Source organism: Anolis sagrei, chromosome 6 (assembly GCF_037176765.1).
Source record: "Anolis sagrei isolate rAnoSag1 chromosome 6, rAnoSag1.mat, whole genome shotgun sequence".
In the NCBI taxonomy this organism is placed as follows: domain Eukaryota; kingdom Metazoa; phylum Chordata; class Lepidosauria; order Squamata; family Dactyloidae; genus Anolis; species Anolis sagrei.
The window spans coordinates 14,872,929-14,885,812 of NC_090026.1; the positions used below are offsets into that span (position 1 = coordinate 14,872,929).

The following is a 12,884-nucleotide window of genomic DNA, read 5'->3' on the forward strand; positions in this document are numbered from 1 at the left end:
AAAATACTGAAAGGGTTTGGTGGACATTTACCTTGCGTTTGGGAGTTGTAGTTCACCTCCATCCAGAGAGCACTGTGGACTGAAATAACGATAGATCTGGACCAAACGTGGCACGGATACTCAATTTACCCAAATGTGAACACTGGTAGAGTTTGAGGAAAATAGACCTTGACATTTGGGAGTTGATTGTTGCTGGGATGTATAGTTTACCTAGAATCAAAAAGCATCCCGAATCCCACCAACAATAGTATTGGGCTAAACTTCCCACACAAAACCCCTGTGACCAACAGAAAATACTGTTTTCTGATGGTCTCTGGTGACCCCTCTGACACCCCCTGGCGACCCCTCCAGGGGTTGAGAAACGCTTCCCTAAATGGTTCTGGCCCAACTTACCTGTCCAAACCCATCTCCTCCTATGAACCCACTAGGACATTAAGATCGTCTAGGGAGGCCCTGCTCTCGGTCCTGCCTGCGTCATATGTACATCTGGTGGGGACGAGAGACAGGGCCTTCTCAGTGGTGTCCCCTTGGCTGTGGAACACCCTTCCTACAGATATTAGGTTGTCCCCCTCTTTATTGTTCCACAGGAAAGTGAAGACCTAGTTGTTCAAGCAGGCATTTGAATAGGCAGTGTAAAGAATATAGGAATATGGAACAATTGGATGATGAAACGATCCTGATTCTAATTATGAGACGCTAACAATGTTTATTGATGTATAATGGATTATTTAATATGCTACTGTTTTAATTGTTTTTAACTATTTTATGTTGGTCTGAGCATTGAATTTTACTATTGTTAACCGCTTTGAGTCGCACGAGGAATGAGAAAAGCGGTATACAAATATAGTATATATACACATCTTGCAAGCAGCTTTGGGGTGAGAAGGGCGGCATATAAATGTTGTAAATAAATAAATAATAGTGTCTAGATCAGGGATCCACAATTTTTTTAAACAGAGGGCCAGGTCACAGTCCCTCAAAGTGTTGGAGGGCCGGATTATAATTTGAAAAAAGTATGAATGAATTCCTATGCACACTGCACATATCTTATTTGTAGTGCAAAAAACACTTGAAAACAATACAATAATTAAAATGAACAATTTTAACAAATATAAACGTATTCGTATTTCAGTGGGAAGTGTGGGCCTGCTTTTGGCTGATGACCTAGGATTGTTGTTGTGTGTTTTCAAGTCATTTCAGACTTAGGTAGATCCTGAGTGATGGCCAGGTAAATGACCTTGGATAGCCATATCCGGCCCCCGGGCCTTAGTTTGAGGACCCCTGGTCTAGATCCAAGGAAGTCATGCTACCCCTCTATTTTGCCTTGGTTAGACCACACCTGGAATACTGCGTTCAATTCTGGGCACCCCAATTGAAGGGAGATGTTGATTCTAAGCTGGAATGTGTTCAGAGGCGACTGAAATGATCAGGGGTCTGGAGAACAAGCCCTATGAGGAGTGGCTTGAAGAGCTGGGCATGTTTTGCCTGCAGAAGAGAAGACTGAGAGGAGACATGATAGCCATGTATAAATATGTGAGAGGAAGTCATAGGGAAGAGGGAGCAAGCTTCCTTTCTGCTTCCCTGAAGACTAGGATGCAGAACAATGGCTTCAAACTACAAGAAAGGAGATTCCATCTGAACATTAGGAAGAACTTTCTGACTGTGAGAGCCGTTCAGCAGTGGAACTATCTTCCCCAAAGTGTGGTAAAGGCTCCTTCTATAGAGGCTTTTAAACAGAGGCTGAATGGCCATCTGTTGGGGGTGGTTTGAATACAATTTTTCTGCTTCTTGTCAGGAGGTTAGACTGGATGGCCCATGAGGTCTCTTCCAACTATGATTCTATGTGTATCTACACCGGGCCTGGGCAAACTTGGGCCCTCCATGTGTTTTGGACTTCAACTCCCATAATTCCTACAACAGCTGGTAGGCTGTTAGGAACTGTTGGAGTTGGAGTCCAAAACACATGGAGGGCCCAAGTTTGCCCAGGCCTGATCTATACTGTAGGATGAATGCTGTTCAATACCCTATTAACTGCCAAGGCTCATTGCTATGGAAATACGGGAGTTGTCGTTTGACAAGCCTTCTTTGCCAAAGAGAGGCGGGGCCTCACCAAACTACAACTCCCAAGGTTGCCTTAGCCTTGAACCATGACAGAGTGGCGTTGAACTGCATTGTTTGTACGGCGTGGATACTTTCTTGGATGAGCCATAAAATGCAATCTGAAACTGTATTACGTGGTCGGTGATAGCCTCATGCTGTTTGACAACATTGAATGGCATTGGATGAGTCTACACCAGGAATGGGAAATCTTCGCCCCTCTAGTGTTTTGGACGTCAACTCCCACAATTCCTAACAGTTTTGGCCTTCTCTGCCAAGTAGTGATGGTGTCACTCCAAATTACAATTGCTGTTATTCCATAGCATTGAGCTATGGCAGTTCGAGCAGTGTCAAGCAGCATTGATTCTATAGCAGTGGTTTGCTACCTTTAGTCCTCCGGGTGTTTTGGACTTGAGCTCCCACAATTCCTAACACCTGTTCAGCAGGCTGGGATTTGAAATCCAAAACAACTGGAGAACTAAAGGTTGAGAACCACTGTTCTATACTGTAGAGCAGGCAAGGGCAAACTTGGGCCTTCCAGGTGTTTTGGACTTCAACTCCCACAATTCCTCCTGGTCAGTGAGCTGGGATTTCTGATAGTTGAAGTCCGAAAGAATTGGAGAACTAAAGGTTTGGAACCACCGTTCTATAGTGTAGAGCAAGCAAGGGCAAACATCGGCCTTCCAGGTGTTTTGGACTTCAACTCCCACAATTCCTCTTGGTCAGCGAGCTGGGATTTCTGGTAGTTGAAGTCCGAAAGAATTGGCAAACTAAAGGTTTGGAACCACCGTTCTATAGTGTAGAGCAGGCAAGGGCAAACATCGGCCTTCCAGGTGTTTTGGACTTCAACTCCCACAATTCTGGCTGTTAGGAATTGTGGGTGTTGAAGTCCAAAACACCTGGAGGGCCGAAGCTTGCTCGTGCCTGATCTACACTATTAAGTTAATGTCATTCGATACTACTTTACCTGCTGTGACTCAATGCTGTGGAACCCTGGGATTTGTAGTTTGGTGAATCACCAGCACCCTTTGGCAAAGAAGACCAAAGACCTTGAAAAACTACAACTCCCAGAATTCCATAGCATTGAGCCATGGCTTTCAAGTGGTGGCAAATTGCAGTGTAGGTTTATGCTTGGTTGCTCTGTAAAGTGACAAAAATGTTCTGCTTTGGTTGCCATTTATGTTTGTTATTTAGGTTCCTCATGAATAGGGGATGTACCAAAGGTGGGAATTAAAGCCATTAACACCCAGCTAGAGTCTGGTAGGTTAAAGGAAGGGGACTTCAGGAGGAAAGGGCAGCTGCCGCAGTTGGGCTTGATCAGCCTTGTTCTACATAGAGTTGCAAGATAAGCTTGGGCTGGTGTCCAAGATGTCCTGCATTGCTCCTTTCTCCTTTAACTGGCTGAACCTGGGGAATGTAAACAGCTGGACTTGGCAAGGAAATGGCAATTGTTCCAAATACTCTTGGCAGGGAGCAGCGGCTTCTATAAGTACATACTTCAAAAGCACACGGGACTAGCCTGTGGTGGGGACGTGATATTGGGAAAGCTGCACATGAAACATCGAAGACAAAGATCTCTCTTTAGTGTTTGTGTTTCACAAAGCGTTGTGTGCAACGATCGTGATATATAATAATTTACAGAACACCATGCAGTAGTGTAATGTCTAAAAGGAAATAGCATGGCCGGAATCACTGGGTTGCTTGGAGTTTTCCAGGCTGTATGGTCATGTTCCAGAAGCATTCTCTTCTGACGTTTCCCCCACATCTATGGCAGGCATCCTCAGAGGTTGTGAGGTCTGTTGGAAACTAGGCAAGTGAGGTTTATATATCTGTGGAATGTCCAGGTGGGAGAAAGAACTCTGTTTGAGGCAAGTGTGAATGTTGCAATTAGCAAGCTTGATTAGCATTGAATGGCCTTGCCGCTTCAAGACTTGGCTGCTTCCTGCCATTGAAATCCACCAGTATTTAATACCAGTATTAAACTCTAAAGTCAGGATAGTAAATTAAGAACAACATAGGATTTCCAGACAAGATACAATCAGGGCCAGCCAACACCTCCCAACAAAAGATTCCCCAGGCAGGAAGCAGCCAGGCCTTGAAGCTCAAGGCCATTCAATTCTAATTAATCTTGATAATTGCAACATTCACACCTGCGTCAAACAGACAAGAGTTCTTTTCCCCACCTGAACATTTCACAGATATATAAACCCCACTTGCCTAGTTTCCAACAGACCTCACAACTTCTGAGGATGCTTGCCATAGATGCAGGTGAAACATCAGGAGAGAATGCTTCTGGAACATGGCCATACAGCCTGGAAAACTCACAACAACCCACTGCCTAGAAGGCTTGTGCACTTTATGTACTTGTGCATAAGTCTAGAAACATTAGTAAAAAAAATAGCCCTCAGAAATTATTGAATTGAAACCAAAACTACAAGTATATCAGGGTCTGACTGTTACTTTTTAGTTTGTTTTATCAAGAAACATTTTAAACTCACAGTTAATTAGAAAATGTGGATTTTTTAATATAAAAAGCCAGTGTGATGTAGTAGTTTGAGTGTTGGATTAGGACACTGGCGCCCCATTAACACTGCCATATGATGCAGTTTCAGAATGCCATTTAACTGCACCGAAGTGCATTATATGTCAGTATTATTATTTATTTATCGTATCAGAAGCGAACCAAGGGTACAGTTGTAATGTATTTTAAAACACAAACAAAGTTTTTAAACTTGCCATTATAGTAGATTTCCTTTGGCCAGAAGCTGCCCACTTGGAGTGCCTCTGGTGTTGCTATAAGAAGGTCCTCCATTGTGCATGTGGCAGGGCTCAGGTTGCATTGCAGTAGGTGGTCAGTGGTTTGCTTTCTCCACACTCGCATGTCATGGACTCCACTTTGTGGCCCCATTTCTTAAGGTTGGCTCTGCATCTCACGGTTCCAGAGCACAGTCAGTTCATCGCCTTTCAGGTCACCCAATGTACCCAGGAGGGAGTCTCTCATCTGGTACCAGTCATGGCTTGAGGTTCCATGTTTTAGCCTGCCACTTTTGGAATCTTGTTTGCTGAGGTGTTCCTGCGAGTTGCAGTATTATATGGCAGTGTAGATTCGTATAATCCACTTCAAGGCAGTTAAACTGCATACAATGGCAGTGTAGAAGGGGCCTCTGAGGCCAGGGTTTGAATCTCTGCTTGGACATGGAAACGTATTTGGTTACTCTCTCAGAAGAAACGAATCCACTAAGAATCAATCTTGCAAATACACACACTAGCCATCCCCTGCCACGCGTTGCTGTGGCCTAGTCTGTATATAAGTGTTTTGTGTGTGTGTATATGTGTGTTTATATTTGTGTATCTGTGTATATTTGTGTGTTTGTGTGTGTGCATCTATCTTTCTAGATATAGATAGATTAGATATGCGTGTGTGTGGGGTATGTGTGGGTGTATATATGTGTGTGCATATGTGTGTTTGTAGATGTGTATATATGTGTATATAACCGCATTGAGTCGCCTGTTTGGGCTGAAAAATGCGGTATAGAAATAAATAAAATAAATAAATAATATGTGTGTATATATTTGTGTGTTTATAAGTGCATATGTATATTATGTATATGTGCGTGCTTGTTTTTATTCATATTTGTGTTTATATATGTATATGTATGTGCGCATGTGTATATGCGCATATGTATATGTATATATGTGTGTATGTAGATGTATGTGTGTGCATATTTGTGTGTGCTTGGGTGTGTGTGTGTATATATATATATACATGTACACACGCATACGTATGTGTATGTTTATATATATATGTATGTGTGTGTGTGTATTTTTGGGTTTTTTAAGTCCATTCTGCTGAGGGTTTTTTGTGTTTTAGGGGTGATGAACACTCGTTGAACTGTTAGGCGTACTGCCTCAAAATTTCGTGCCAATTCATCCAGTGGTTTCTGAGTTATGTTAATCCCACAAACGAACATTACATTTTTATTTATATAGATATATATATCCTGTGATAGATTCACCTTTTTTCATATATTGGAAACAACTTGAATGCACCTGATAGCAATTAGTTTTTAAAAGAAATTTAGCTTACAACTTCTTAGGATGCTTGCTACAGATGCAGGTGAAACATCAGGAGAGAATGCTTCTAGAACATGTCCATACAGCTTGAAAAACCTACAACAACCCAGTGATTCCAGCCGTGAAAACCTTCAATAATAAAGCTAGTTTTGTTGTGTCAGATTGCCTGTCCAGTTTGTATTCTTGATAGAAAAATGCCGAGATGTAAGGAATGGTAGGAGTTGAAGCCCAAAACACCTGTAGGGCCAAAGTTAGCCCATGCCTAACCTAAATGATTAGCACCCCGTCATCTTCTTTGGTTGCGAAAACCTTAATGAAACCTCCCAGGACCTTTTCCCCTGGGCACCCTTTTGATGCTGCTGGGCTTCCCCTCCCTGCCGTCTTCAGCTGCTCCCGGTCAAATGAGGTTGGAGGCGTAGGGAGGAGCTGGGCTGGGGCAGCTGCTGCGTGCGTGTACACTGTGCCAAGAGCCAGAAGACTCTGTTGATAGCAGCCAGACAAACAGGGCCTTGGCAGCGTTGCTTCCTCGGCAGTGCCCATATGGAACCTGGGGACCCGCATGGGCAGGAGGTGAGTGGATAAGTTCATGCCCTCCAGGAGACCCGTCTCTCCCCTCCTCCTGTTCCTCCTTCCTAGGGGCAGCTGAGGCCAGGAATCTGGGCTTCTGGCTTCCAGTTTGCTGAGCCGCAAGGCCTCATCCTCTGCCTGAAATGGAAACCGGGTGTCTTAGTTTTCATCCTGCCTAGAAAGCCAAAAGATGTTATTTCTTGGTGGGCTTCCCCAGTCTAGGAAGGCCTCTCTGCCCTCTCAAAGCTGTGATTTGAAGGGAACTACAGTAGAGTCTCCAACCTTAGCACACCCAACATTTTGTATTATCCAACGCAGTCTGCCTCCTGCCCGGATCCACAGCTGTTTCAATACATTGCAATGTTTTGGTGCTAAATTTGTAGATACAGTGATTACTACATAACGTTACTGTGTATTGAACTGCTTTTTCTGTCGATTTGTAGTAAAACATGACATTTTGGTGCTTAATTTGTAAAATCATAACGTAATTTGAAGTTTAATAGGCTTTTCCTTAATCCCTCTTTATTATCCAATATTTTTGCTTATCCATCGTTCTGCCAGCCTGTTTACGTTGGATAAGCAAGGCTCTACTGTATTCGTTTTGTTTCCTTCTTATGTCCTAATTCTTTAAGTCTGCTCTCTCTTTCCGAATTGGAAACTTCAGCCCTCCGGATGTTTAGGACTTCATCTTCCACAATTCCTAACAGCCTACTGGAATTGTGGGAGCTGAAGTCCAAAACACCCAGATTACCAAAGCATGGGCAATCTTCGGTCATCTGGGTGTTTTGGACTTCAGCTCTCACAATTCCAGTAGACTGGGTTGTTGTAGGTTTTTTCGGGCTATATGGCCATGGTCTAGAGGCATTCTCTCCTGACGTTTCAGTAGGCTGTTAGGAATTGTGGGAGTTGAAGTTCTAAACATCCGGAGGACTGAAGTTTGCCCATGCTTGGTTTATACTCGTGTATAAATCAACCTTATGTTTGCATTGAGGGATAGTTTGGGGGTTAGAATTGTGAATTTTATGTGACCTATTCAAGAGTCATTCTGCAGAGAAGAGAAAGGGCCAATAGAGAAAGTAGAGGAGAGAGTGGTACTTCTTTTAGGTTCTCTTGGGACAGATCAAAATCCTATCTTTTGCTACTCAATTAGGAAATTCAGTACTTACATAGACCCAACTTAAGTTTTTTTTCTAGACTTATACATGAGCACATACAACAGTATTCTAGACTTGCACGCCATCTCTGTTTGAACTCATCTAAGGCATAAATATTGTTGAATTGCAGATTCTCCAGATGTCATTGAACTGCAAATTCTCCAGCCAGCGTAGTGATTAGTTAGGAACATGAGGAGAAGCAGTTTGGCAACATTTAGAGGGTTGCACAATTCCAACCATGTCCACAGTCCATGCCTTAGTTACATCCAGAATGGACTACTGTAATGCACTCTACATGAGGCTGCCTTTGAAGACGGTTCGGAAATTTCAGTTAGTGCAAAGTTGGCTGCCAGATTACTAACTGGGGCTAGCTATAAGGAACATACTATGTAACAGCTCCACTGGCTTCTGACAATTTTCTAGGCTCAGTTCAAGGTGTAGGTTATTACACTTTGGGTCCAACATATCTTCGAGACCACATCACTATGAACCAGCGTGGGCTTTGAGATCAGCAGGGAGGCCCTACTCTCAGTCCCACAAGTGAGGTTAGTGGGGACGAGAGAGAGGGCCTTCTCTGTGGCGGCTCCCTGGCTCTGGAATACCCTCCCAAAAGAGATTAGGTTAGCCCCCACTTTTGAATCCTTCCGATCCAGTCTAAATACATGTATTTTTAAGCAGTCTTTTGGCCTCGAGTAGGATGACACTCTGGTACTTTAGTTGTGAATTGATGGCAGCTAGTTTTAACAACAGATGGTCTGCATTTTTAACTTGTGTTATTTTATTTTATATGTTGATAGTAAGTGTTTTTAGAATTTTATATGATATTGTTTTATACTCATGTACTGTTTATGTTATATACTGCGCTTTGAGTGCCTTGTAAGCCACCCTGAGTCCCTTTTGGGAGATGGTGGAGGGATATGAATTTATTTATTTATTTATCGTGTCAGGGGCAGACCAAACAGTTGCATTGCATTTTTTAACAGACAAACAAACAAAACACAAAGTTTGCAAGCTTGGTAGTTGATTAAATGTTCTTTGACCAGTATCTGGCCACTTGGAGTGCCTCTGGTGTTGCCACAAGGAGGTCCTCCATTGTGCATGTGGCAGGGCTCAGGTTGCATTGCAGCAGGTGGTCTGTAGTTTGCTCTTCTCCACACTCGCATGTCCAGGATTCCACTTTGTAGCCCCATTTCTTAAGTTTGGAGGGATATAAATGATGATGATGATGATGATGATGATGATGATGAAGGCAGCACACCCTCCAACTGTCTCAATTTGGCAGGGACAGGCCTCTGTCATCCCACTGCATTTGTAATGTCACATATTTTCTCTACCTTCCCCCTTTTTAGTTTACTTCAGATCTTGCAGACTGGTTTTAAAGTGGTTTGCACTCAGTTATCTCAATGGACAATAGGAGGTGGTGGACACTTGATGTTCCCTATAGTTTCAGTCAAAACCAAAACCACTGTAGTCTCTCTTGACTTGGGTGTTGTACTGCATGAATTATTTTTGCCATCTTACCACTCTGATATAATTCTTGGTCATTCATATCCCAGTTTTTATTTGTCAAATAGGCAAGATGAGGCAGCCTTTGTTTTTCCAGGTATTATTCGGTTGCATTTTGCCCCACTGGCCATGTTGGTTGGGGCAGATAGTAGTTAGAGTCCAAGAATATATAGATTCTTATCCTATGAACTACTGTAGTTTTCATTGGGGATGGTAAACCTATATCTGGACTGTACCAGATTTGGCTATTGGAGGGAGGGACTTGTACAATGGTATGTTCCTCTTTTCTAAGCTACGGTGAGCACATTGGGGCTCTCCATGGATCCAATCATCCTCATTTTGAAAATCCCCCCTGCCTCTCCATCAACCCCCCAATTATAAATTTTTCTATAAGGGACACTATTGTATTATGCCATAGTATATAATAGGACTTGAGCATTTATGGATTTTGATACCCTCAGGGAATCCTGGAAACCAAACTTCAGCGGATACCACTGGCCTACTGTTCATGGATAGTTCTTTTTAATTAGAGTTCTTTTATTCTGTACTATATAAGTCAGAATCACCAGTGGCGCGGTGGGTTAAAGCGCTGAGCTGCTGAACTTACTGACTGAAAGGTTGGCAGTTTGAATCCAGGGAGTGGGGTGAGCTCCCGTTGTTAGGTCCAGCTTCTGCCAACCTAGCAGTTCAAAAACATGCAAATGTGAGTAGATCAATAAGTTCCGCTTCAGCGGGACGGTAATGACGATTCATGTAGTCATGCTGGTCACATGACCTAGGAGGCGTCTACGGACAACGCCGGCTCTTTGGCTTAGAAATGGAGATGAGCACCACCCAACAGAGTAGAACACAACTAGACTTAATTTCAAAGGGAAACCTTTACCTTTACCTAATTGTATAAATTTGATAAAAATATATTATTAAATGCTTCTCCTCTATAGACTGTTTTTCTAATAACTGGATTTTTCCTCCCTTGCTTTTTAGATGGAAGCGGAGCTACCTGTCCTTGGAGAACAAGGAAGCTGGCAGGAGATAAGCAAATTTACTTGAGGTAAATCTACTGTGAGATTTCTGCTGGATCTAAATTGAGTCCTGCTTCTCACTCTCTCCCTTTCCTTTCAAGTGATTTCAAGCTTATGTTTGCCCATTTTAATCTTTGTGTCAATAAAACTAGATGCAAGCCTGAGTTGTATGACTGCATAGCTGTATGAGAGGACATAATGATGTGAAATGTGTACACCCAGCACTAAAAGGAGGCAATTGCCAACAGGTTGCTGTTGTAAACGTGGTCTTTATGGCACAAGTGGAGCATAATGGATCAGTGTGGTTTTTATGGCAGACTTTGTAATGTCCTGTGACTTTAGCCATTTTGTGTGTGTCGAGAACGACTTGAGAAACTACAAGTCACTTCTAGTGTGAGAAAATTGGCCGTCTGCAAGGATGTTGCCCAGGGGATGCCCGGATGTTTGATGTTTTACTATCTTTGTGGGAGGCTTCTCTCATGTCCCTTCATGGGCAGCTGGAGCTCACAGCAAGAGCTCACCTGCTGTCTCTGGATTAAAACCACTGACCTGTTAGTCAGCAGTTCTGCTGGCACAAGGTTTTAACCCATTGTGCCATTGGGGGCTCCTTACTTTAACCACGAGATGGCTAAAAGAAGAGTGCAAAACCGTTATGATTGAGGAATAATTGTCTTATTTGTTCAATTCTGTGCTTAAAATCCCTCTCAGCTGGAATAGATTGTCCCCGAAGTTGGTGGCCTTTCCATCTTTGGAGATCTTTGAATAAAGGTTGGATGGTCATCTTTCAGGAATGCTTTAGTCGCATATCCCTGCATGGCAAACAATTGGATTAGCTGACCCATGTGGTTTCTTCCAACTCTGAGATTTTATCATTCTAATGCTTGGAAGGTGGCGTGTGCACCTCTACGCTTTCCTACTCTGAGAGTCTTCGCATCTCTTTCCTCATCTTATCTGACATCTGCATTTCTTTTGTGGAACATGTAGACTCATAACTTCCATGTATGAATGGGCCACCAGAGTTAAAGCACCTCAAATGAAGCAACTTGAGCTGTCCACATGTTCAGGACTGCCAGTCAAGCATTTACCATACATACTCGAGTATAAGCCGGGTTTTTCAGCCTCTTTTTAGGCTGAAAAAGCCCCCCTCGGCTTATACTCGAGTCAAGGTTATTTATTATTTTATGGTATTGTTGTTTTGTTATTATTATTATTATTATTATTACATTTATTATTTTACCCTATTTATTATTTTTACATTTATTATTTTACTCTTATTATTACATTTATTATTTTTCTTATTATTGTTGTTATTACTACACTTACATTATTTTACTCCATTATTATTTTATTACATTTCCATTATTTTACTCCATTATCATTTTTATTACATTTATTATTTTACTCTATTATTATTGGAAGGATACGTAAGCATATTTACATTGAAGAAGGTTAGAATAATGGTTTAATCATAGTTGGACAGTCTTACCTTAAATATCTTATGTAAATATTCAAAAACATTTAACCTACTGATGCCTCAATTAATGTATGTGCATTGGTATCTATTTTTATTTTGAAATTTACTAGTAGCTGCTGCATTTCCCACCCTCAGCTTATACTCAAGTCAATATGTTTCCCCAGTTTTTTGTGGTAAAATTAGGTGCCTCAGCTTATATTCGAGTATATACAGTAATAATGTCCCAGGATGTGTGAATTAATCAATTGCCTTCTCCCATAGGGAATGCACGGAGATCCTGCCAGAGGGGAGAGTGCCCAGACCGGGAGAAAGCAGAAAGAAGTATAATTTGTCATTTTAGGAGTAAGTCTACTGCATTGTTAAATTGCTTATCCTCAGGAAAACAAATACATATTGATTTTGGTGGTATGATCTCAAGCTGCAGATTACTTAGCAGAATCTATTCTCAGTTCCATCTTAGCTGTAGGGACTGCTTTAGTCTGCCATCCTGTTTCTGTATCTTATGTACAATAGCTGTAATCTAGCTGTCTGATTTTATATTTGTCATATTTTAATAATAATAATAATAATCTAAAATTAATAATAATTGTTATAATAATAATTGTAATCTAGCTGTCTGGTTTTATATTTGTCATATTTTAATAAATAATAATTGTAATAATAATAATAATAATAATTGTAATCTAGCTGTCTGGTTTTATATTTGTCATATTTTAATAATAATAATAATAATAATAATAATAGTAATAATACACTTTATTTATATTCCGCCCTTCTCCCCTAGGAGACTCAGAGCAGATTACAGCATTTACAAACATAAGCAAACATTTAGTGCCTTTACAATAACATGAGACCACAAACACAAACAAAGGCAAGGCTTTTCCTTTCATGAAGGTGGTGCTCATCTCTGACTCTGGAAGGTGCTTTGTCTCCATTTTCAAGCCTAGGAACCTGCGTTGTCACCTCCTGGTCATGTGGCCAGCAAGATTG

At 41.6% G+C, this 12,884-nt stretch overlaps 1 protein-coding gene across 3 annotated transcripts in view; it reads left to right on the forward strand.

The window, feature by feature from the left end:
• Positions 1–12,884, forward strand: part of BCKDK (branched chain keto acid dehydrogenase kinase) — a 33,753-nt gene that overhangs the window by 1,140 nt on the left and 19,729 nt on the right. For 2 of the 3 annotated variants that reach the window (XM_060780191.2, XM_060780194.2), the window contains exons 2-3: positions 10,383–10,449; positions 12,156–12,236. The gene's annotated coding sequence lies outside the window, so the exon portion shown is untranslated. Of the gene's footprint in view, positions 1–6,624; positions 6,742–10,382; positions 10,450–12,155; positions 12,237–12,884 lie in introns of those variants that run through there. The other variant, XM_060780193.2, reaches the window with a different exon arrangement.